This window comes from Macaca nemestrina, chromosome 17, assembly GCF_043159975.1.
Source record: "Macaca nemestrina isolate mMacNem1 chromosome 17, mMacNem.hap1, whole genome shotgun sequence".
Classification (NCBI taxonomy): domain Eukaryota; kingdom Metazoa; phylum Chordata; class Mammalia; order Primates; family Cercopithecidae; genus Macaca; species Macaca nemestrina.
The window spans coordinates 14,029,094-14,054,443 of NC_092141.1; the positions used below are offsets into that span (position 1 = coordinate 14,029,094).

At 40.3% G+C, this 25,350-nt stretch overlaps 2 long non-coding RNA genes across 3 annotated transcripts in view; both read right to left on the reverse strand.

Moving 5' to 3' along the window:
• Positions 1 to 740: 740 nt before the first annotated feature.
• LOC105473534 (uncharacterized) overlaps positions 741 to 25,350 on the reverse strand; it is a 142,187-nt gene continuing 117,577 nt past the window's right edge. For both annotated transcript variants that reach the window (XR_011615245.1, XR_011615244.1), the window contains exon 4: positions 741 to 1,261. This is a non-coding gene — a long non-coding RNA (uncharacterized lncRNA). The remainder of the gene's footprint in view (positions 1,262 to 25,350) is intronic.
• Positions 17,790 to 25,251, reverse strand: LOC139359316 (uncharacterized). Its single transcript, XR_011615243.1, has 3 exons — positions 25,046 to 25,251; positions 19,670 to 19,826; positions 17,790 to 17,928 (listed from the first exon to the last, which is right to left on the reverse strand). It is a non-coding gene; the product is annotated as an uncharacterized lncRNA (long non-coding RNA).

A 25,350-nucleotide genomic window follows, 5' to 3' on the forward strand; every position in this document is an offset into this window, starting at 1 on the left:
TTCAGCATATCTTCATTTCCACAGACTAGAGGTTCTCAAGCCCTCATACTGTTGACCTTTTGCACTGGATGATTCTTTGTTGTTGGAGGGCTGTCCTGTGGATTATAAGATATTTAGCAGCATCCCTGGCCTCTACCCGCTAGGTGCCATTAGCAACGTCTAGTCATGGCAATTTAAAAATGCCTCCAGACACTGCCAAATGTTTTCTGGGAAGGAGAAGGAGGCAAAATGGACCCCAGTTGAGAGCCACTGCCACAGACATCTCACAGGGCTCCATATACAGGAGAGACACTCTGTAAACAGCTGCCATTGGTGGTGGCAGCAACTCTCTGTCGGCACACAGCTTCCTTCTGCCTTCCCCTGTCAGCTAAAGGAAATGCATTCTTCATTAAAACCTTGTAAAATAGCTTTGGAATTTCTCATTCGTCTGTGGCCAGACCTCCAGATTCCAGACTCCTTCTTCAGAGTTGAAGGCAAATGTGTGAGAGACCAGAATGAGGTGTGAGAGGGTGTTTTTCATTCAGCCAGTCAACAAATGGCAAAGTTAAACAACTGAATTAAGAGAGACCTTCCACAGCCAAAGCCTGCTTTGATAAGATAGGGGAGGGAGGCTATTACCCAAGAAAAATTGCTACCCCACATTCTAGTGACTGCATCCTAAAGAAAAAGCCATCTTTAGCACAACAGATGTCCTTTGTAAAATTTTATCAACCAGAAAAATAGAGGGGGAGAATGCAAACCAGACCTTTAAAATGCAATCTAGAGTCTATACAAATTAATACAAGGATAGCATAATTAGGTTGAAAATGACATAAAATCAAATGATATGTAGCTGTCCTTATGGTGTATCACAGCTCCTGAAATCTTAAAGGGTAAGTGAAAATATGGGGCCTTCTGCAGCATGGTGAACATAGCAACCTTTCCCGGTGACTCTCTATGCAGCTTTAGCAGACTTGCTAACATGGACTTTCTGAAAGCCACGAAGTCAGTCAGAGAAACATTGCAGATAACGTGTATTTGCAAAAGCAGCCCCACTGGAGGATTACACAAGTCCACGCCTGATCATGATCTCCAAATTGAACCACTTTTGCTGTCAAATCGAGATGTAGAACATTGAAATCAGGTTAAAAACAAACAAACAAATAAACAAACAAAACAGTAAAACGTGATCCACTGGCTGCTCGTCTCTTTTCCCCTGAACCCCATCCAGGTCCTGATAGGTCTTCTGAGGTAGAGATGAAAAGGGTGGCTGGACCACTTCCTGTACAGAAAAGAGTCTTGGGTTAGCTCTGATGTTTCTGTGATATGAATTCAAAGGGAGAGAAAATTAGAAAGGAAAAGAAAGACATTCCCAAAGAAAGGGCTTTCAGAAAACAAAGTTGTGTGAAGAAATCAAAGTGTTCTGATTATCAACAGCAGCATAACAACCCACCCCAAAATGAAACTACAATTTATTATTGTTGTTGCTAAAGAAATGACAATTTATTATTTTTTATTCTGTAGATTAGATGGGCAGTTTTACTTCTTTTGTTGTTGGCTGGCGTATTAGAATGACTGGAAAATCCAAGTTGGCCACCTTCCCATGGCTAGCAATTTATGCTCACTGCTAACCGGAAGCTCAGAAGGGGCTGCTGGTGGAGGTTGTTGGTTCTCCTCTATGGAGACCTTTCCACATAGCTGCTTGGTCTTCCTCACAACATGGCGCCTTCTTTCCAAGAAGAAGCATTCAAGAAGAAGGAAGTAGAAATTGCCAATCTCTTAAAACCTGAGCTTGAAAGTATTGGAATGTAACTTTAACTATATTCTATTGGTGAAAAGCAGTCACAGGGCCAGCCTAGATTCGAGACGAAGGAACATAAGCTTTCTTGTGATGTAAGGAGTAGCATATACATAGTGGGAGAGACTGCCTTTGGAGGGTAATAGTCATAATAAACGTGTCATTTGACTCCACAACTTAACCACTCTGGGGGTATTTCTATGCTCTTGATCCATATTTGTGTTTCTTTCTCTAAAGCACTGTCATATTCTAAGAGCAATGGATGAGAAAGAGATGACTTGCCCTCCTGCAATTACATATATGTGCACGTGTTGATCATATCTGCCTATATGAATTGAAAGAGTCATCAGAAGCCTGGAAAGAATGACTTGCTTCATACTAGCTTTTGGTTTTGAACACCAATTTTTCCCTATGTTGTTACGACAAGGACATATATAAAGAAATGTGCCATTTCTTTAATTAAGTTTTTATTTTATTTTTATTTTAAGTTCTGGGATACATGTGCAGAATATGCAGGTTTGTTACATAGGTATATATGTGCCGTGGTGGTTTGCTGTACCCATCAACCTGTCATCTAGGTTTTAAGCACCACGTGCATTAAGTATTTGTCCTAATGCTCTCCATCTCCTTGTCCCCCTCTCCCCAACAGGCCCCGGTGCGTAATGTTCCCTCCCTGTGTCCATGTGTTCTCATTGTTCAAATCCCACTTATGAGTGAGAAAGTGCAGTGTTTGTTTTTCTGTTTCTGTGTTAGTTTGCTGAGAATAATGGTTTCTAGCTTCCTCCATGTCCCTGCAAAGGACAGGAACTCATTCTTTTTTATGACTGCGTAGTATTCCATGGTGTATATGTGCCATATTTTCTTCATCCAGTCTATCTTTGATGGGCATTTGGGTTGGTTCCAAGTCTTTGCGATTGTAAATATGCTGCAATAAACACACGTGTGCATGTGTCTTTATAGTAGAATGATTTATAATCCTTTGGGTATATACCCAGTAATGGGATTGCTGGGTCAAATGATATTTTTGTTTCTAGATCCTTGAGGAATCACTACACTCTCTTCCACAATGGTTGAAGTAATTTATGCTCCCACCAATGGTGTAAAAGCATTCCTATTTCTCTATCTATTAGTTTTTAAGAAACCTAATTCCTACTTCGTCTTCTGATATTAAGTAACTAATGCGTGAGTAAACAGTTGGTTCTCTTTTTGAAACTACCAACTGCATAAGCCTAGGACAAAATTAAATGAGAGAATGTGAGATTTCTTTTCATATAGTAAATGCTCAAAAATATCAGATGATGAGAATGATTAAAATTGCTGCCACAGAGTCTGATGTAGTAGGTGATTAATTTAATGACAGCTAATATTGTTGAAGAGAAGCTCTTTTAGAGGAAGGAATGGTGAAGGAAGAGGGTACAACTATTTGAATGAGGAGAGAGGAATGTGAGGGCTAAGAAGCTTGGGGTCAGGGGAAGGGCGACACTCACAGTGTCTCGAGAGGCATTTGACAGAGCTGTCTTTAATACCAAATTATCAGAGACAGTTTTGGGATTTTCCCTGGCACAGAAATGCATTCCCCCTGAGCCCTCGAATAAATACTTAGAAGGTTAAAGGTCAGTTCATTAATCTCCTCACTTGCCCATTTGTTTGGACATACAGATGCTCTGTTGTTAAGGCAATCTGAGCAGACAGGAAAAAGTGTGGACTCTCACCCACTTCAATACTGTCCCACATTGGATGTAGGTGTGTGCAAGAGAAAAAATATGTTTTAAATTTAATTCTGTGTTTTTAAAAACTGTAATGAAAATTTGAAACTTGCGACTTCGTTCGGTTCCTCTCCAGGGTTTGTTTATGAAACTTGCCTTATAGTTCACATTTGAACAAATTTTCTTTGCTAAGAAAATTTTTATTTTCCTCAATGACCCAAAATCTGTCAAGCAAGAGCAATGGAAGTTCCTACCTGTCCCTTTGTACCAGAGCTACCCGACTGCTTTACACAATTCAACACATCTCCAAGCTTCCGAGGGCCTTGGGGAAGCCTCATTCTTAGAGATATTGAAAGAAAAGCAGAGAAAGATTTATACTTTCTTTTTTTTCTTTTCTTTTCCTTTTTTTTTTTTTTTTTTGAGACAGAGTGTCACTCTGTCACCAGGCTAGAGTGTGGTGGTGTGATCTCGGCTCACTGCAACCTCTGCCTCCTGGGTTCAAGCAATTCTCCTGCCTCAACCTCCCAAGTAGCTGGGACTACAGGCGCCTGCCATCACACCTGGCTAATTTTTAAATTTTTAGTAGAGACGCGGTTTCACCATGTTGGCCAGGATGGTCTCGACCTCTTGACCTCATGATCCACCCACCTCGGCCTCCCAAAGTGCTGGGATTACAGGTGTGAGCCACCGCGCCCAGCAAGACTTACACTTTCTAATGAGGTGGAATGAGGGAAATTTTGACTAAAGTTATCTCCACTAGACTCAGCATCATTTTTTTTAGTGGTCAATAAACTCTTTTTTATTTTTGATTTCAATGACGAATGACTTATCGTGAAAATGCTCAGCTGTCTCAGAGACATTCTGGAATGGAAAGAAAGCCTTGGGAAAGAGCTGATGTGACTTGCTAAAAGTCACTTCTATAGACAATAGAATAAATATTGTCCATAGAATAATAGACAATAGGATAAATATTGTCCATAGCATAATAGACAATAGGATAAATATTGTCCATAGCATAATAGACAATAGGATAAATATTGTCCATAGCATAATAGACAATAGGATAAATATTGTCCATAGCATAATAGACAATAGGATAAATATTGTCCATAGCATAATAGACAATAGGATAAATATTGTCCATAGGATAATAGACAATAGGATAAATATTGTCCATAGGATAATAGACAATAGGATAAATATTGTCCATAGGATAATAGACAATAGGATAAATATTGTCTATAGGATAATAGATAATAGGATAAATATTGTCTATAGAATAATAAACAATATAGACTTCTATAGACAATAGAATAAATAAAGAAGGCAAATTCTGTATGATTACCATCTACTTGCATGAGGAGAGGTTCCCCCATTATCCTCATCTCTTGATGTTCCCACCTTTGCCCAGTTCTCTCCTCTTGGGTGTGGGTAGGACCAATGGCTTGCTTCTGAGCCATGGAATATAGCGAAGGTAATGGGATGTCACTCCCATGATTATGGTATGTTATAAAATACTCTATGTTGTTAGCGGATTTATCCTAGAGGCTCTCCTTGCTGGATTCCCATGTTGGGAAAGTCCTCACGGTTTACAAGTATGAGGGCTCTTTAAGTGTGGGTGGTCTCTAAGAACCACAGGTGTCCTCAAGGAAAATACAGGCAGCAGACCCTAGGAGCCAAGAGCAGCCTCCAACCAAGGAAAAAGCTAGAGCCTCAGTCCCCCAACCACAAGGAAATGAAATGATACAAAGAACCTCAGAGAGCTGGGAAGTAGCTTCTTTCCCAGCTGAGAAGTGGTTTCTTCCCCAGTCTGTCTTTCAGGAAAATACGTCCTGGCTGACACCTTGATTACACCTTTGTTGGACACTAAGCAGAGGAGCCAACTAAGCTGTGCCTGGACTTCTACTCATAGAAACTACGGGATAATCAGTGTGTATTGTTTTAAGCCACTAAGTTTGTACTAATATGTTACACTGCAATAGAAAAATAATGCAGGGGTCCTTTGCTGGGTAATAGCGTTCTCCAGCATCCTCCGCTCATCTTCCATGGAAACATCTGGGAGTACTTAGAAAAAACTTCAGGGTTTCTTCTCGCATTCCTTATCAATCTCAAAATTTCCCCATATTTCTTAAAATGAGGGGACTTAAAAATGAGTCTCCATAGCCAGTCACAGTGGCTCACGCCTGTAATCCCAGCACTTTGGGAGGCTGAGGTAGGCAGATGACCTAAGGTGGGGAGTTCGAGACCAGCCTAACCAACTTGGAGAAACCCCGTCTCTACTAAAAATACAAAATTAGCCTGGCGTGGTGACACATGTCTGTAATCCCAGCTACTCGGGAGGCTGAGGCAGGAGAATCACTTGAACCCGGGAGGAAGAGGTTGCAGTGAGCTGAGATCGCGCCATTGTACTCCAGCCTGGGCGACAAGAGTGAAATTCTGTTTCAAAAAAAAAAAATGAATCCCCATATTTCCTACCTCGATATGACTGTGACTCTCAACCAAAATGTATTATTAATGTCTCACATATATATATATACATATTTATAATTGTATTTTATTGTTTCATTTGTTGCTTCATCTCTGTTTATCAGACACCCAAACACACTCATTATTAGTACAAATTAGTAGATGTTTTAGTACCATATTAAAATATCTACAACTCTACTTTCACCAGAATTTTTTAAAATGTAAAAACAAAAATTGAATTACAAGTTATAAATTTAGAGAAAAAATGTATTCTAGGAGTTTTTTGTTCTTACTTTCTCATTTTGCAAATAAGAAAGATGATCCCCTCCAAGAATTAATAATGTGTTAAGCCTAGACAAAGAGTTATTGTCAAAATGGGACAAGAATGAAATTTACATCGATAGGGCACCTGCAGTGTTCAAGGCACTGTGATAAATACTTCTGCGTTACCACTTCGTCCTTAACAGTTTTGTAAAGAATGCGTTGCTTTCCCCATGACAGGGTACCCTTCTAGAGATTATGTTTTTCTTTATTTTTCAATAAGAAAGGTGCCTTAAATTGACTAATTGAAGACTCCCTTAGAAAGTGGGAACCAGGAGGGTACAATGGAGGGTCAGAACATGTTAGAAACAACTGCACTTAGAAGAGTGAGTACAGGGCTAGCAGTCCCATTTTCCAGGCAAAGCTGTATAAAACTAGCCCCTTTTAGAGATGTAAAAGCAATCTGATCAATCCCTTGTAGGGAAGCTTTAGTTTAAAAATACTGAGTTCAGAGAATATGGCCCCAAAATTCAGGACAACAACATATTTTAATTTTTTTTTTTTTTTTTTTCCTTGAGACAGAGTCTTGCTCTGTCACCCAGGCTGGAGTACAGTGGTGCAATCTCGGCTCACTGCAATCTCCGCCTCCTGGGTTCAAGCAATTCTCCTGCCTCAGCCTCCCGAATAGCTGGGACTACAGGCGCAAGTCACCATGCGCAGCCAATTTTTGTATTTTTGTTAGAGATGGGGTTTCTCCATATTGGCCAGGCTGGTCTCGAACTCTTGACCTTGTGATCCACCCGCCTCAGCCTCCCAAAGTGCTGAGATTACAGGCGTGAGCCAAGGGCTTAAAAGATACATTGCCCATCTCCCAAGGGAGGACAGAGAGGAATACAGGACACTGACCCTATATCTATGATTTCAGGCATAACTGATTCAATCAGGAATCAAATTATAGTTTGCATCAGTTATATATTGCTGCATAACAAACCACCCCCAAAACTTAGTGGCTTAGAACAAACACCATTTATATAGCTCATGATTCTACGGGTCAGTTGAGTGGGTCTTCTGGTCTGGTCCAGCTCAGTTACTCTCTGCTGGCCTTGCTCAGACATCCCTGGTCAGCCGGCAGGTCAGCTGGATGACCTAGGATAATGTGGTAAGCAGAATAAGGGTCATCAGAAATGTCCATGAATTAATCCTCAGAACTTATAAATATGTTATCTTACAGGGCAAAAAAAGACTTTGTAGATGTGATGAAGAGTGTAGAGCTTGAGATGGAAGATCATCCTGGATTATCTGGGTGGACCCAGTCTAATCACACGAGTCCTTAAAAGCAGAGGACCTTTTCCAACTGGGTGTAAGAAATGGGAAGGAAGAAGGAGGAGGAGAGATTCAAAGCATGAGAAGATACGACCCGCCATTAGCAATTTGGAAGAGAGAACAAGGGAGCTTTAAGCCAAGGAGTGTGGGTAGATTTTCAAAGTTGAAACAACCATCAATTGACAATCGGCAAGAAACTAAAGATCTCAATTATACAACCACAAGAAACTGATTTCTCCCAACAACCCAAATGAGCAAGGAATGCCCATTATTACCTGGATGAGGATGGGGAAAAAAAATTATATTTATCAAACCAAGAGTATTGGGATGAGTTATTTCAAAGACTGTTTGAGTCCCTAAGCAGATCTTTCTGGTTAAGATGTAGGGATAAGAAGATTTAATTAATATAGTGGTTTACAACATGGGCTTCATGGTAGGCAGATAACACTCCTCCGCAAAGGTTCATGTCCTAATCCCCAGAAGCTATATGTTAGGTTAAATAGAAAAGGAGAATTAAGCTCGGCACGGTAACTCGTGCCTATAATCCCAGCACTTTGGGAGACTGAGGCAGGTGGATCACGAGGTCGAGAGATCGAGACCATCCTGGCCAACATGGTGAAACCCCATCTCTACTAAAAATACAAAAATTAGCTGGGTGTGGTGGCACATGCCCGTAGTTCCAGCTACTTGGGAGGCTGAGGCAGGAAAATTGCTTGAACCCGGGAGGCAGAGGTTGTGGTGAGCTGACATCGCATCACTGCACTCCAGCCTGGGGACAGAGTGAGACTCTGTTTCAAACAAAAAAGAAAAGAAAAGGAGAATCAAAACTGCATGTGGATAGATTTCTAATCAGCTAATCTTAAAATAAGGATATTGTCCCAGATTATCCAAGGGGGCTCAATGTAATTACAAGGGACTTTAAACATGGAAGAAGGGGGCAGAAGCATCAATGTCAGAGTTCTGCTGCATGAGAACGAGATGAGCAGACAGTGCTTGCTTTGAAGATAAAGGAATGGACCAAGAACCAAGGGAAGCAGCTGGCCTCAAAAAGCTGGAAAGGGGCAAGGAAATAGATTATCTCCCAGAACCTCCAGAAGGAATGCAGCTCTGCCAACACCTTGACTGTAGCCCAGTAAGACCCATGTTGGACTGCTGACCTGCAGATCTGGAAAATAATACATGTGTGCTATTTAAGCTGCTAAGCTTGTGGTATTTTTTTTTTTTTTTTGATGGCAGCAACAGAAAACTAATGCAAGAGCATCTCATTCACATATCTGGTGGCTGGAAGACTGGTTGATCAGGGAACCTCAACTCTGATGACCCCTCAACTCCAACAAGCAAGTCTGAACTTCTTCCCATAATAGGCTCAAGGATCCAAAATCCAGAAAGAGAGGAAACATTTTTGTTTCCAAATGCTTTTACATCTCTTCTTTAGCCATTACTGTCTGACTGCTCAAAGGGTGTCATAAGTCTAGTCTAGATTCAGGAGAGGAAAAATAGACTCCACCTCTTGATGAGAGAAGTTGCAATCTAACAAGCCAGTGCAAGGGAGTGGGAGGAGAAATTTTTGTGGTCATCTTGTAATCTACTACATGATCTGAGAAGCAGCAGCTCAGTGTGTGAACCAAAAACGTCAGCTAGGGAAAGGCATCATTCCAGTTTCTGTGGCTAGGGAGGAATGGAAGACTGAGTCTCACTCTCCATCTAGGACTTAACAACAGAATTGACTCTGCTCCCAGTGCTTCTCCTACTATGGCCAAAACAAGAAACAGTGCCCTTTCCCTACCTCCTTCTCCCTCAGCTCCTAAATGCAAGAAGCATCATGCTAACATTTCCCAGAGACCTGTCAGTCCAAGGAGATGTCTGACCACATACAGTGGGAATTGTTACAAACTTGCTGTGAATATCACCTAGGAAGAGGGCCCAAGATTCCACCTTCTGGTGATGAACATGCAGAGGCATGAGGGTCACACCCTGAAATGTGGAGACACCCGTATATTCCAGTTTTACAGATAAAGAAATTGATGTTTTGAAGAAATAAAATGATTTGCTCAAAGTCGTATCATGGCAGAACTGAGTTAGATCCCAGAAATATGGACTATTGGGAGGCAGCAAAATACAGGAAGGCAAACAGAAACCTTGGAGATACACACACTGCAATCAGACACTGCTGGTGACCAATAAACAACCTTCCTTTACCCCACCTCCCTGCTTGGCAGAATTTCAATTTCATTTCAATTTCCACTCCTCTCCCTATGGTTCCGGAAAGGGTGGCCCCTACCCCAAGTTTGAGGAATAAATCTCAGTTCAGCTAAGCCAGTGATAGTGGCCCTATTCCTTTTGTCTATAATTACAGTTGATCCATAAACAACACAGGTTTGTTGTGGGAATTGCGTGTGTCCAATTATATATAGATTTTCTTCTGCCTCTGCCAGTGTTGAGAGAGCAAGATCAACCCCTCCTTGTCATCCTTCTCCTGAGCCTATTCAATGTGAAAACAAGGATGAAGACCTTTACGATGATCTATGTCCACTTAGTGAATAGTTAGTGTATTTTTCTTCCTTTTAATTTTCTTAGTAACGTTTTCTTTTCTTTAGCTTTTATTGTAAAAATACAGTATATAATGCATATAACGTACAAAATATGTATTAATCGATGATTATGTTATTGGTGAGGCTTCCAGTCAACAGTAGGATATTAGTGGTTAAGTTATACACCAAGTTTTGACTGTGCAGAGGTCGGCACCACCAAACCACAGCATTGTTGAAGGACCAAATGTAGCTTAGCTATAAGCATGGGCAATACTGGCTCTATGGGCATGCAGCCAGTCCACGTTGGGTCTTGTGCTCAGAAAGACCTAATGCTTCATTCAATGCTTGTCATCATCCTAAAATTCTTAGTACTTGTTAAACAAGAGATCCTGAATTTAATTTTGCACTGAGCCCTGCAAATTATGTAACTGTTCCTAAGCATATGGTGCAATTCTGGTGAAAATGACACGGGGAAGCTTGTTGGAGAACTTTTAATAAATATTTTCCTCGTTGTTATTGACAGGAAACATACACACACATGTATACACGCACAAAGACATGGCCTTCTTCTTCTGCATGCAATGCCCGGAACTCCTGCAGCCATCTTGCACCCCTGAGCAAAACAAAGCTTACGAGATTGACAGAGCAGAAAGTTGGAAAGAACTTAAATTCTGATGATGCCACTAAGCTGCTGAATGAATGAGCCTTTGGGTGTTTTGCCATGAGAGATAATAAATCTTCTGCTTTGTTTTTACCATTTGAGATGGAATTTCCCTTAAAGATTTTGCAGAATACGTTTAATCGACAAGTATGAACTAGATGACTTTGAGAAAGGTATTTGACTTTGGCGAGCATATTTTCCTATCTATAAAATAAGAGCAATGCCACCTCACACACATGTTGTGAGAAATAAATAGTATTTGGCACATGACAGGTGAATTAGTTCATTCTTGCACTGCTATAAAGAAATACCCGAGACTGGGTAATTTATTTTAAAAAGGAACAAGAGGCTTAATTGGCTCACAGCTCCAAGGGCTATACAGGAAGCATGATGCTGGCATCTGCTCAGCTTCTGGCAGAAGGCAAAAAGGAATCACGGCAGAAGGCAAAAGGGAAGCACGCTCCTCTTACCTGGCCGGAGCAGGAGCAAGAGAGAGGGAGGGCAGGGAGGTGCTACACACTTTTAAACAACCAGATCTCACAAGAACTCACTATCATGAGAATAGCACCAAGGGGGATGGTGTTTAACCATTCATAAGAAATCATTCCCATGATTCAATCACCTCCCACTAGGCCCTGCCTTCGACAACGGGGATTACAATTCACCATGAAATTTGGCCAAGGATACAGATTCAAACCATATTAGCAAGGAATAGTCCAATGATGGTAGTAATAGTGATTGTCATTGTGTTGTTATTATTGTAGTTCCTACCCTAGTGCTATCATTTATCATAACCTACAACCTCCTCCCATTCCTACCCTATTTGAGATATATTTCAGTTCACCACCCATAGGCCACTTAAATACATATTCAGTCACAAGGAAAACACTTCAGGTAAGAAAATTCTATATAGCGCCTATGAGTCATGTGAATGCCAATTGTGAAAGCTGCTTAGTTCACGTCTGTATGTACGCTCCACTAAAACAGCTCACTTATCCCATACCTCAACCAGGACCTATCAAAACTAAATTAGAACTTAGATCTTCACATAACAATATAGTTCTCAAAATCATAATACTGAGGGAAAAAGTTGTAAACTGATATATGTTGTATGCCGCATGTTGCCTTTAAATGAATGTAAAATAATCATAATGACTTCTGCTTCTGAGAGGACGAAGTAAATGCATTTTTTCCTATTCTTCCTGCTAAGTACACCTTAAAAACAAAACAAAACAAAACAAACAAACAAACAAACAAAAATCCTGGATGTTAGATCTAAAGCTCTAAAGCTAACATATAAAAAGACCTTGAAAGATGAAGAGAAGGAGGTCAACAGCCTAGTGCCTGGGGAACTGGAAGAATGGCATCGTGGTGGATTCCACAGCTTTTCTTTTTCTTTTTCTTTTTTTTTTTTTTTTTTTTGTGTGTGTGTGTGTGTGTGTGACAGAGTCTCGCTCAGTCGCCCAGGCTGGAGTGCAGTAGTGCAATCTCAGCTCACTGCAAGCTCCGCCTCCCGGGTTCACGCCATTCTCCTGCCTCAGCCTCCGGAGTAGCTGGGACTACAGGCGCCCGCCACCACGCCCAGCTAATTTTTTTTGTATTTTTAGTAGAGACTCAGTTTCACCGTGTTAGCCAGGACGGTCTCGATCTCCTGACCTCGTGATCTGCCCATCTCAGCCTCCCAAAGTGCTGGGATTACAGGTGTGAGCCACTGCACCCAGCCAGCTTTTCTTTCTTTCTTTCTTTTTTTATTTTTTTGAGATGGAGTCTCACTCTGACACCAGGCTGGAGTGCAGTGGTGTGATCTCGGCTCACTGCAACCTCTGCCTCCCGGGTTCAAGAGATTCTCCTGCCTCAGCCTCCCAAGTAGCTGGGACTACAGGTGCGTGCCACCACGCCCTGTATTTTTAGTACAGACTGGGTTTCACCATGTTGACCAGGATGGTCTCGATCTCTTGACCTCGTGATCCGCCTGCCTTGGCCTCCCAAAGTGCTGGGATTACAGGCGTGAGCCACCGCGCCCAGCCCATAGGTTTTCTTTTAACTTCATATATCCCAGACTTGAAGCAAAAGTAGCCTGCAATCAGGAAACACCAACAGACTCAGACAAAGAGACCCTGGTAAAATTCTGCTCAGTCTGGCCACAGACCGAGGGACGGGGCAGCCTAGAGAAACAGAAAACTTGTAGGAGTAACTGCTCTACTCCAGCCAAACACCACATAAGAGAACTGTGGCCCACCTGCCATGCCATCTCCGTCAGCAAAGGCTAAGTGGGAAGCTTAGACTTCCACCCACCGTATAAAGCTGTAACAAAGTTACAGACGGAGACATCCCCACTGTAGCCCTGCCCAGGGTGGTGCCAGAGAAGGCCAGGTAAGAAACTGAGACTTTCAACCCCATGGGCCAGTAAGGAGCTCCCTGGCCTCTCACGATGGAGACCACATGGGGTAGGTACTGAAACTCTTACCCCACCCCGCAGTAAGGAGGAGCCCATCTGGTGCCATAGGTATCAACAGAGACCAAGTGGGAAACCTGGACTTTTATCTCCCTGTGGCACAAACAAGTTGACAGCCTCCTTCTTCTGCCAGAGCAGTGTCAGAATAACCCAGTTAAGACAAAAAAATTAGGCTAGGTGTGGTGGCTCACACCTATAATCCCAGCACTTTGGGAGGCTGAGGAGGGCAGATCATGAGGTCAAGAGATCAAGACCAACCTGGCCAACATGATGAAACCCTGTCTCTGCTAAAAATACAAAAAAAAAAAAAAAAAAAAAAAAATTAGCTGGGCGTGGTGGCGTGCACCTGTAATCCCAGCTACTCGCTAGGCTGAAGCAGGAGAATCGCTTGAACCCAGGAGACAGAGGTTGCAGTGAGCCAAGATCACACCACTGCACTCCAGCCTGGCGACAGAACAAGATTCTGTCTCAAAAAAAAAAAAAAAAGAAAGAAAAAATTAAATAAGATCCAGTGTCACATAACACCCTACAAAAATGCCCAAGTTTCAGTCAAAAAACATTGATCCTATCAAGAACCAGAAGGATCTCAAACTGAGTGGAAAAAAAGACAGCACTAAGACAAGAGAGAAATGAAAGTGATCTGACAAAAATTTAAAACACCCACAATAAAAATGCTTCAATGAATTTATGAACACACTTTTTGTGAGCAATTATGCACACACTTAGGAATGAACAGACAAAAAGCGGCAGCAAAGATACAGAACCAAACTGAGACTTTAAAACTGAAAAATATGGTGGATACAAAAAAATACATCACAATACAGAAATAAAAACCTTGATCAGTGGACTCAACAGCAGAATGAAGGGAACAGAGGAAAGAATCAGTGAACTGCAAAATAGAACCATAGAAATGATCCATTCTGAACACAGGGGAGGATAGAATGGAAGAAAAAAATGAACAAAGCCTCAGGGACCCATGCGACCATAACAAAAAGTTTCACATTTGTGTCATTGTGCATTACAGAAGCAGAGTTAAAAAAAAAAAAAAAAGTCCTGGCCGGGCACGGTGGCTCACACCTGTAATCCCAGCACTTTGGGAGGCCGAGGCAGGCAGATCACGAGGTCAGGAGACCAAGACCATCCTGGCTAACATGGTGAAACCCCGGCTCTACTAAAAATACAAAAAATTAGCCGGGCATGGTGGTGGGCGCCTGTAGTCCCAGCTAATCGGAAGGCTGAGGCAGGAGAACAGAGTGAACCCAGGAGGTGGAGCTTGCAGTGAGCCGAGATTGCGCCACTGCACTCCAGCCTGGGCGACAGAGCAAGACTCCATTAAAAAAAAAAAAAAAAAAAAAAAAATTCCTGTGTTACACTCAGTGTCTGCATGCAAACCCAGCTGTAAGACAAGTCTCTAACGCCTGACTCCTCAAAGTCAGATTCGAGGACCAGCACATCAGTATTACCTGGGAGCTTTTCAGAGGAACATCACAGACCTAACAGGCCTGAATCTGTACCTGCAAGATCCTCAGGTTTAAGGTTGGGCGTGGTGGCTCACATATGTAATCCCATTACTTTGGGAGGCCAAGGTGGGAGGATCGCTTAAGCCCAGGAGTTCATGACCAGGCTGGGCAGCATAGTGAGACTCTGTGTCTTAAATAAATAAATATTCCCAGGTGTGTCTGAAAGTCTGAGAAGTATTTCTCTAGCTGCCTTCTCCTTTGCCCCAACCAAATGGATACCCCTGCATCCATCCCTCTTACACAGAAATTCTGGACTTCCCTATGAACCGCAGGTTAGAAGCAGACCAGAAAAGAATCCATGTATTAAACTAGGAAAAGTATTGGGCTAAGAGGTCTGAATTTTAAATCTCCATCCCGAACTTTTGTATCAGTGTTGGCAGGATTGCTGTTTTTTATGTTTGTTTTCCTTATTAATTTAGGGGCGAAGATAAACTAGAACTAGAAGACTCTTCCTATTTGAATATTCTAGGATTCTATTACATGCCAATCAGATTACCCAAAACAACGTAGGCAAAGCACATGCGGAGGGAAGGTCTTTACCATGTCTGGTGTATGATTATGACAGGAATATTTTTGAATCTAACTGTAATTCTGTTTAGGAATTTGGATGACTTGAGCTTTGCACATGTAGCTTATAATATCACCAGAGACCTGTCACAGAATTGTAACCTTGTAACTCACCTGTTGATGCTCAAATATATACATATATAATTTTAATAGTGCCCATTACACATAAACTTCCATTATAACACTATTTCCACTCGGTCATAATTTTATTAAAAATTCCCTATTGGCTAAAATTTTCCAGGCTTACTCACACTCTTGAGGTGAACTTTTTCAGTTAAACTCCACTTAAGCCAATTTTGAGCTCTTTGAATGAAGGAAAAATATATATATGCCAGGCTCTTAAAAATAATTGTCAGGCAGGTTCTCTCTCTCTCTCTTTTTTTTTTTTTTAACATTGTTTATTTAACACACTATCATCCATACTTCACAAAAGGTCTGACCTGTTTTGCATCTTAAATTTCCCAACGATGGAGGCAGAAGTGCTTTTTTGCTCGGAAGTCCCCAATAACTCTCTCAATTATCTCCTCTGCCATGGAGAATTATAGAGAGTCTGTAAAACAGGTAGTTAGTTCTAGGTTTGTGGGGCCACTTACGAGGCAGAATTCAGTTAATACACATTAACTCTCTTCCTTACAACCATGTCAAAGTTTTCCATTTAGGGACTAATGAGAAAAATGTCATTTGGGTTATTGATCCAGCGTGAGTCATCTAGACTAGGGAAAAATAGGTAATCACCACTATTTTGAATCACTTCCTTTATTGTTTCTAAACTTGATTCTGGAACACACAGCCTCTGCTGATTGTGTTATTTTTACAAGGGAAAAACAAGCTTTGACTTATCTCTCAGAACAATGAGAAGGCAGTGCCTTCTGGCTTTTGGTCCTGTCTCTGATCCTCTGTTTGTTTGGTTGTGTTTTTTTTGTTTTTTTTTTTTTCTCTAGCAAATGCTTTGTGTTCACTCTGTACATCTTCATTTGGTTGATTGGGAGCAGGAAGTCAGCCAGAATACTCACAGCCATCCTCTGTGGCATGGCCAGCCAAGGGCAGGGCAAGAGTGAATTCTTTGCTGGATTCTTCACACCCAGGCCTTGGTACCAATTGACCAGTGATGGAGACTGACTTCTTGATTCTAAAGAGACCTCTCCAGTACGGTTGCACAGAAAGGATGAAAAGCCTTATGGATTTCAATTGCCCCTTCTCCCAGCTAAAGCTTTTGCATGTTGCTTAAGGAAGAACCATGCCTGAAGAGCTCCAGTTAGGCAGAAATAGTCTCCTGCAGAAAGGCAAGATGCCTTGGACCACTGACTTCTTTTCTGCCAGAGCTCAACTCTGCCCTCTTCATTTCAGGGAAGCCTTTTCTGCCTTCTTTGAAGAGGTCACTTTGCTCTCTGCACTGATCTTTTAGTCCTGGACTATGCTATCCTGCCTCCTGCCACAGGACCTTGGCACATGCCATTCCCTTTGTCTGAGACACGCTAGCTACCCCTCTTTCTCTAGTAAGCTCTATTCATTATTTATATCTTAGTTTATATTTCCTCAGGGAAGAAATCCAGGTTTTTGGTAAGTATGAATGATCGTGTATTAAATAAACATTTTAAAAAAGAGATAACCTGCCAGGCGCGGTGGCTCATGCCTGTAATCCCAGCACTTTGGGAGGCCAAGGCAAGTGGATCACATGAGGTCGGGAGGTTGAGACCAGCCTGACCAACATGGAGAAATCCTGTCTCTACTAAAAATACAAAAATTAGCTGGGCGTGGTGGTGCATGCCTGTAATCCCAGCTACTCGGGAGGCTGAGGCAGGAGGATCACTTGAACCCAGGAGGGGGAAGTTGCAGTGAGCCGAGATCGCATCGTTGCACTCCAACCTGGGCAACAAGAGTGAAAGTCCATCTCACACACACAAACACACACAAAAGAAAAAAAAAAAAAAGAGAGAGATAACCTGCCTGACAGTGACTTTCCCAATTAAGTCAACCTCTCCTAATGTTTCGTAACATACCAACATATGCTCCTGTTTCATGTTACCTGTCACTGCTATAATCTTACATTTATTTGAGATATTTTTTGCTTTATTAATAAGTGTATATAGTCTAGCTGCATAAATATTTAGACCATATATAATCCTGATGCTTGACATAGGGCTTAGCACATAGCAGGTACTCAGTAGTTATTTGTTAGATAAAATGACAAATATTTGGCTGGGCGCGGTAGTTCACACCTGTAATCCCAGCACTTCGGGAGATGAAGACGGGTGGATCACTTGCGGTCATGAGTTCGAGACCAGCTTGATTAACATGGTGAAACCCCATCTGTACTAAAAATACAAAAATTAGCTGGGCATGGTGGTGCATGCCTGTAGTCCCAGCTACTCAGGAGGCTGAGGCAGGAGAATCACTTGAACCCAGGAGGTAGAGGCTGCTGTGAGCTGAGATTGTGGCACTGCACTCCAGCCTGGGTGACAGAGTGAGACACCGTCCCCCCCCCCCAAAAAAAAGACAAATATTTGTTAGACAGTATGAATGAATGAATGCATCATTTATTAGATATTTTCAAGGGGAAGGAAGATCACAGGGCCTAACCCAGCTCTCCCAAATGCCTCAGCATCAGAAGAATGTGCCTGTTCTCTCTTACGATGCTGTTCTCATCTTGATATATAAGACCTGTGAAATAAGTAAAAGGATGGAAAGGAAAGAGTTCCGAAGAGGATCTGGGGAAGCCTCCATTGAGCTCTATGTAAAACATTTTCTGAGCCAAAATGCTATAAAGCTAGAGATGAACCTGGGAGATCATTCCTGGGATTTTACAGGTGAAGAAAATGAGACTCATGATTCCACTGTAGTTACTAGCAGACCCCACCCCTTCTTACTCCTCATCTCTTCCTGATCCACTGTTCCCACGAGCTGACAGCCATTAACAGAGATGCAAAAATTGAAGAGAGTACAGAAAGTACCAGGAGCTGAAGCCCTGAGCAGAGATGACCACAGGAGAGGAAGAGAGTGATTAATTACACATAAAACTATAGGGTCTAGCTTCACTGGGAACGCCCCAAGGGTATAATTGTCCTCTTTTTTCCATAATCTCTAGTGAGCTCTTTCATTCTTTAATCTATGAAGACACTAAAGGGGGTCAGATAGAAAACCTTACCCAAGTCTCACTCATTTTGTTAATGTAAATCCCACCTGTGCCGCTTTCAAGTTGCTTGTAACCAATCTGTATCTAAGTTTTCTCATCCATAAAATGGGAACAGTTGAGCCCATCTCTTAGGGTTATTGTGAGAATGAAATGGAATACAATTTATACAGTGCCTGTGCATGGCATGTACAAAATGCTTCAGATGACCTAGTTTAATTCAACATTAAACATATATGTGAGTGCTTACTATATGTCTGTGTGTGACTAAGCTAAGCACTAGGGTTGGGACTTGCATTATGATGGAGGAAGAAAAACATATTTAAGAAACAAAAGAATTGCAGGTAAGGTTCAGAGATATGAATAAAATATTACAGAGAAACTGGAACAGAGTGGGGTTTGGCTATTCGTAAATAGGTTAAACCAGGAGATCCTCTTTGAGGATGTGACATTCAAACTGATTCACCCATGTAAAGAGTTGGGGAAAGTATGTTTTGATCCAGGAAATACAGAAAAAGAAAGTATAAGGTACTGAGGTGGGGATGTCCTTATTCCCAGTGCAATGGGAAGCCTATGGAAGTGTTTCAGCAAGAGTAAGAGAGAATCTGAGTTATGTTTTAAAACGATCTCTCTGTCTGTTATGTGGAGAGAATGGGTTTTGATGGGGCAGAGAGGCCAGTTAGAAAGCTAGTGTGGAAATGAAGGTCAGAGATAGATCAATGGTGGTATGGCCTAGGGTGAATGGGAGGGAGAAGAGTGAACACAATTAAGATGTATTTTAGAGACAGAAGCAAGGATGATCTGCAGGAACGGGGAGGTGGTAGGAAAAACGGAGGAATTGAGGTTGAGTCCTAGTTTTTTGTCTGAAACAACTGAAAATAATGATGTTATTTGTCAAGATGGAGAAAAATAGAAGAATGAGACCCTGGGGCTTTCAGTGCTTGCTTTTCTTTTCTTTCTTTTTCTTGCTTTTTTTTTTTTTTTTTAAACAATGTGGGAGGTAGATCTGGGAATCTAGAAATCTGTGTTGTTCAATAAAATATAACTCCTCTCAGAAAGGTTTTAACAACATAGAAAGTATGAATTTATCCAGAATGGTGACATGCAGAGCTCTGGAGGAGAAAGCAAATTAATTAGTTCACTTCTAGTGATGCTACCCATTCTCCAGAAATTGGGATTACTTCCTTCTGGTGACAGAGTCCTCATATACGCTATGAGATCATTTTTCTAACATTTTTCTTAATGCAGATAAGTAAACAATGATGCAAGTACCATGCGTCTTTGTTTCCTGGGAATCCCATTTAACTGCATTTCCTTTCTTTGTCCTCTGTCTTTTCTTTTGAGGTTTGAGGCAGAAAAATTCTCAAAAATGGCACAGAGAGCACAGCGCATGCCTTTGTTCGGGGAATTTAGTAATGTCAGTCACACCCTGTTTAGGAAAAATCCAAGAGCTTACCTTTAAAAAGTAGTTAAGGTTTTGAGGGATCTTACTTTATTATAACAGATGGCAAACCCTGTAAACAACTCAGTGTCACTTTCATAAAAGCTTTTTATTTTTAACACAAATACAGTGAAAAGAGCATTAGACCTGAGAAAAGATAGCAGTCCCAACTCAACCATTAAAAGTCACCTGCCCTCTGTGGGCTTTGGTTGGTTTGCTGGGGAATAAAGAGAACTTGGACTCCACATCCTTTCCAGATTTAATGGTCCATCAAATGTTGGCCAGGATGAGACAAACTTGCTCACACTAATCAAGGTGATGAACGTGTGTGCATTTGCATTTCCTGGTCTTTGATTTCCCAGATGCTCTGCCTTGCTCCCTGCAATGCAGCCCATCTCTTTGATAGCCTGTCGGCTTGAGAGCTCTTTCCTTAAACTCTAAATTGGCAATGAAGTTTGGAGAAAAGAAACAGCCTTTATGTTTCACAATCAACCCTCAGCATAAATGTCGTCTGGGGGCCACATGTCTTGGAGAGGAGTCATTTTCAACCAAGAGTACTTCAAGTCACAAGTCATTCCAGCTTTGATTCATTTTGGGAAGCTGCCTTGCCTGCCTGACAAACAGGGGAACCACCATCAGAGGGATTGTACAATGTGTAATGCCATGATAATCAGGCTTGTCAACTTATTTTATAACAAATCTGTGGCTTTGACTGGAAACTAAGGTGAAAGCCATGGCTACAAAGTGATGGGCAGTAAGACAGGAATGAGGCAGGATGGTGAAGCACAAAGGTAGCAGGCTAGAAGCACAGATCTTCTCTCTAGTCCCACCCTTGCCCCTAACTTGCTGCACATCCTTGGGTAATTCAGTTAGACTCAGTCTCCTCATCTGCAAAGTGCTGGAGTTAAACCATCACCTCTCATGTCTCTTCCAGCTTGGAGATTCCACAAGCAGTTGCAGCAGCCTGTTAGTGTCTATGCACACAGGACCAGAGAACAGTGCTATTTGGCCCAACTGGACTTGATACATCACATTCTTCCTCCCACAGAGAAATCTCAGGCAAGGAGGAGTGAAGGAACAGGGACTGGGGCTTAGGGAGGCTCTAATGAAGGATTTCACCTTTCCCTGAAGGTTTCCACTAGGGTCTTTGAGTTGGAGCCAAGACAGGTGGCGACTAGAGGGGAATGGTGATTAGTAAGACATGATGAGGTGGAACCTGCAGGGTGAGGTATTTACTTTGTCCTTCTCTACAGGAGGAGAATGAACAGATGGAGCCTTAGACCTTCACAAACATTTTATTAACTTAACCTTGAACGTGCAAAGAGGCAAAAGCCTAAACCCTAAAGGCCAAAAATATCAATATTGATTCTCTTTTCTTTCTAAAAAGAAAAGAGGTCAATCCCATAACATTTCCCTGGATTGAAACTATTCATAGTCTCTTAAAACACGCAACTGGAGCCAGAGAATAGGATTTAGAGAGGGGGCTTTTCCTTTTGGGCTTTTTAAAATGGAAAGTAATGACTGGTATTTTGCTCAATGAAACATTTCTCCTAAGAAGCTAATCATTGTTTGAGCAATATGGTTTCAATTATTCTTAACAGCGTTAGCAACTACCAGTGCCCTGAAAAGCTTTCAGGTAGAAGGAGACAATAGCTTTATCAGGAGTTATCATATGCCCTAAACCAAGGCATGGACTTGCTGTCCCTTTTTGAACACTACTGTTTTTTCCATTCAGTTGAATATGAATTCTGTGTCATGCACTCTGTTATACATTGAGAAGGTGATAAACAGGACAGATAAGTCTCAGCCCTCTCCTATCTTTTACATAAATTTGGTTCCTTTCCTGTTTTTTAAGTTCTTCCATAATGTGGCCCCAGTCTATCAACCCGAAGTATTTTCCACTATTCATCCGTGTACTTTAACCTATTCTGCTGTTTGTCCCCACACACACATACACAGATACCTCACCAGCACATTCACATACACAAACATAATATTCAGTTCCCCGTTGCTTCATTTTTTCATGTTACCCTATACTACTGATACAACCTATACTACTCATACTCTACAACCTCCTACTCATTTCTCTAAATCCCACCCAGATTTGAAGTCTCAACAAAAATACACCATCTCAGGAAATTTCTTTGCTAACTTTGCTTTATACCCTTTTGCCCACACATCTAATCAATCCTTTTTTCTAGCACCCTTTTTCCCTTCTTATTTGCTGTATGCCAATTTGATTATCATATATAAGTTCTATAGTCCTTAGAAAAATAAATAATATTTTACATCTTTAGTAGCCCCACAATATTTGTTTAGTGTTAGTCTCAAAATAAGTTTTCAAGTCCTTGCTTGGTTGGTTAAACATGTTGTCAGTAATCAAGATAAGCTACTATAATGATGGTAGAAACTCAACCAGATGGCAGATGTTTAGAGCAACATGCTTTAATCTAATTAACATGCTTTAATCTACTACATTTATCTGAACCTTAAGCAGACCTTTCCCTTAACTCTATAATTATTAAAATCACAAAACATTCCAGGATATCATACTTTAAAGTGGCACATATCTAAAATATCTAAGTACAATTTACTACCTTTCTAACTTCAATTATTATACTTAATTAAAATTAAAGTTTTTTTAAAAAAAACCTGTTTTTTCTTTACAGCTCTGTAATGTCACCTAATAAGTCTCAACTTATTTTGAGACTAACACTAAACAAATATTGTGGGGCTACTAAAGATGTAAAATATTATTTATTTTTCTAAGGACTATAGAACTTATATATGATAATCAAATTGGCATACAGCAAGGTACAATTTACTACCTTTCTAACTTCAATTATTATACTTAATTAAAATTAAAGTTTTTTTTAAAAAAAACCTGTTTTTTCTTTACAGCTCTGTAATGTCACCTTCATCATGAATCAAGTGGCCATAGATGTGGGTTTATTTCTGGACTTTCTTTTTACCCTACTGATCTGTTTGTCTGTCCTTATGTCTATACCACCTAGTCTTAATTATAATAACTCTTGATATCTAGTAGAAAACAATTTATACATTGTTTCCCTTTAAGGATGTCTTGATTATTTTAAGTCTTGTGCATTTCCTAATAAATTTAGGGATAAGGCTGCCAATTTCCTCTGAGATATCTGCTGGTCTTTTGGTTGGGATTGCACTAAATATAGAAATGAATTTGAGATATTTAACATCTTTACTATATTGAGTCTTATCTCACATGAATAAGAGATATCCTGTCATTAAAAATATGACAGTCAAATGGGAAAAAGTAAAACATGATCCCCTACCTCACACCACCCACAAAAATCAATTCCAGGTAGACTGAACTCCTGAAGTTCCAAATGTGAAAACTAAAACAATGGAACATCTAGAAAATAACATTAATAATATTTTCATGATCATGGTGGCAGGAAAGGACTTCTTAAACAGGACAAAAAAGCTAATTATAAAAGAAATAATAATTTGGATTGCACTGAAATTACAAATACAGCATAGATACTGGAAGAGAGCAAAAATGTAGGCTATTGAGTGGGAGACATTTGTAAGACACACACACACACACATATAAATATATATATACATACACACACACATATATATATACACACACACACACAAACAAAGGGATTATACCCAAAATATACAAAGAGATCTTACAAATCAATAAAAAGGACAGAAAACTTAAAAGAAAATTGGGCAATAAACTTGAAGAGGAATCTAGCAAACGAAATTCAAATGACCAATAAACACAAATAAAGATGCTCAATGCCATATTTTTCATCAGGGAAATGAAAATCAAAACTACAATGAGATACCACCATGCACCCACTATAAAGACTATTATTATGAAGTTCTGGCAATAACATGAAGCAACAAGAACTTCCCTACACCAGGAAATGGAAGTTGGAGCGACCACTTTAGAAGATCATTGAGCATTAATTGAATATATGTATAATCCATGAATATATGGATTGAATATATGTAAAATCCATGACTCACGAATCCTACTACTTATACAGCCAACAGATATGCACCAAAGACTTGTGCAGCAAAACACATGAACAAGAATAGCAGCATTATTTGTCATGGTCAAAAAAAATTAAAGTAGCCTTAATCCATTAAATTCCATCAATGATGATCTAGATTTTAAAACTTGTAGTTTGTTTTTTTTTAAACTATGCAACTTTGAAAATAAGTAATCGATTTCTACATGGATGAACAAACAATGTTGAGCAAAAAAATCCAGTCAAAAAATAATTTATACTGGATAATCACACTTATAAAAAGTTCAAAACAGGCCAAATTAATCTATACCAAATAGGAGGGAGTAGACAGTAACCGGAAGGAGTATCAGGGGTCTTCTGTAATGTTGATAATGACTCGGTGGTGATCAATCAGGTGTGCTTACTTTGTGATAATTCAAGCTGCACACTTGTAACTTGTATACTTTTCTGTATGTATATTATATTTAAATTAAAATGCTGTTTAATTAGATAAAATTTACTACCTCTGTTTCAAAACATGAGTGTAAAATATGGATTCAACATTAATTACTAAAGGAATTAAAATTATATCACTCTGGCATATTGATTATTTAAGTTAAAGATATTTGAAAAACATCAGCTGCAAGATCACTCCGACATTCATACTGTTTTTTAAAAGTAGAAGATGAAATTCTCAGGTGAAAGATATTATCCCTACTTAAAAAAAAGAAAGCAACATTCTTACCATCAAGGACGGAAAAGTTAAGCCAAAGGAATTCTGTATAAACTAACCTTGTTGAACTAACCCTTATCTTCCTAGTCACTTCTCTGCCCAATTAAATATCCTCATCTGAGTCCTTTGCCTTATCACATCTTCACAACTTACTATTCTTTGTTCAATTAAACATATAAGTAACGAACTGAACTATTTCTTCAGATTTTCATTTCCTTATGAGTGCTTTCTTGCCACATAAAATTCATATTAAATAAATATGTACACTTTTGTCCCGTTAATCTGTTTTATGTCAATTTAATTCTCTGACCCAACTAGGACTCTAAGACGATGGAGGTGGAGTTTTGTCATTCCTACAGAAAAATAGTTTTTGAAAAATCTGAAGCGATATGTAAATATGCATAACACTTAGGGACAGATGGCATCTTTTCTGGTTAATGCCATCCGTTTTCAATTTTTACTTGGCTCACCTGTTCTTTCCTTGTCATTCATTGGCTGTTCTGGATCCACTGATAACCAGGTGGTGGGATTAGGACACCACTTGGCTGTTCTAACTCAACTGCTTTGACTTCTGATATCTTGCCAGGGTTAGAAAGGTCTCACAGCCACTACCACAGGGGTGTTATTACTGTCCATTTTCAGCAAAAGGAAACTGCTTTGATAGTCTATTTTCTCTGTAAACCTGCAAAATGGTTTGTCACCTTACTGGCTAGAAACAGAAAAGGTTTTAGAAAATGCCATGCTATTATTCACTCATTTAACTGCTATGATTTTT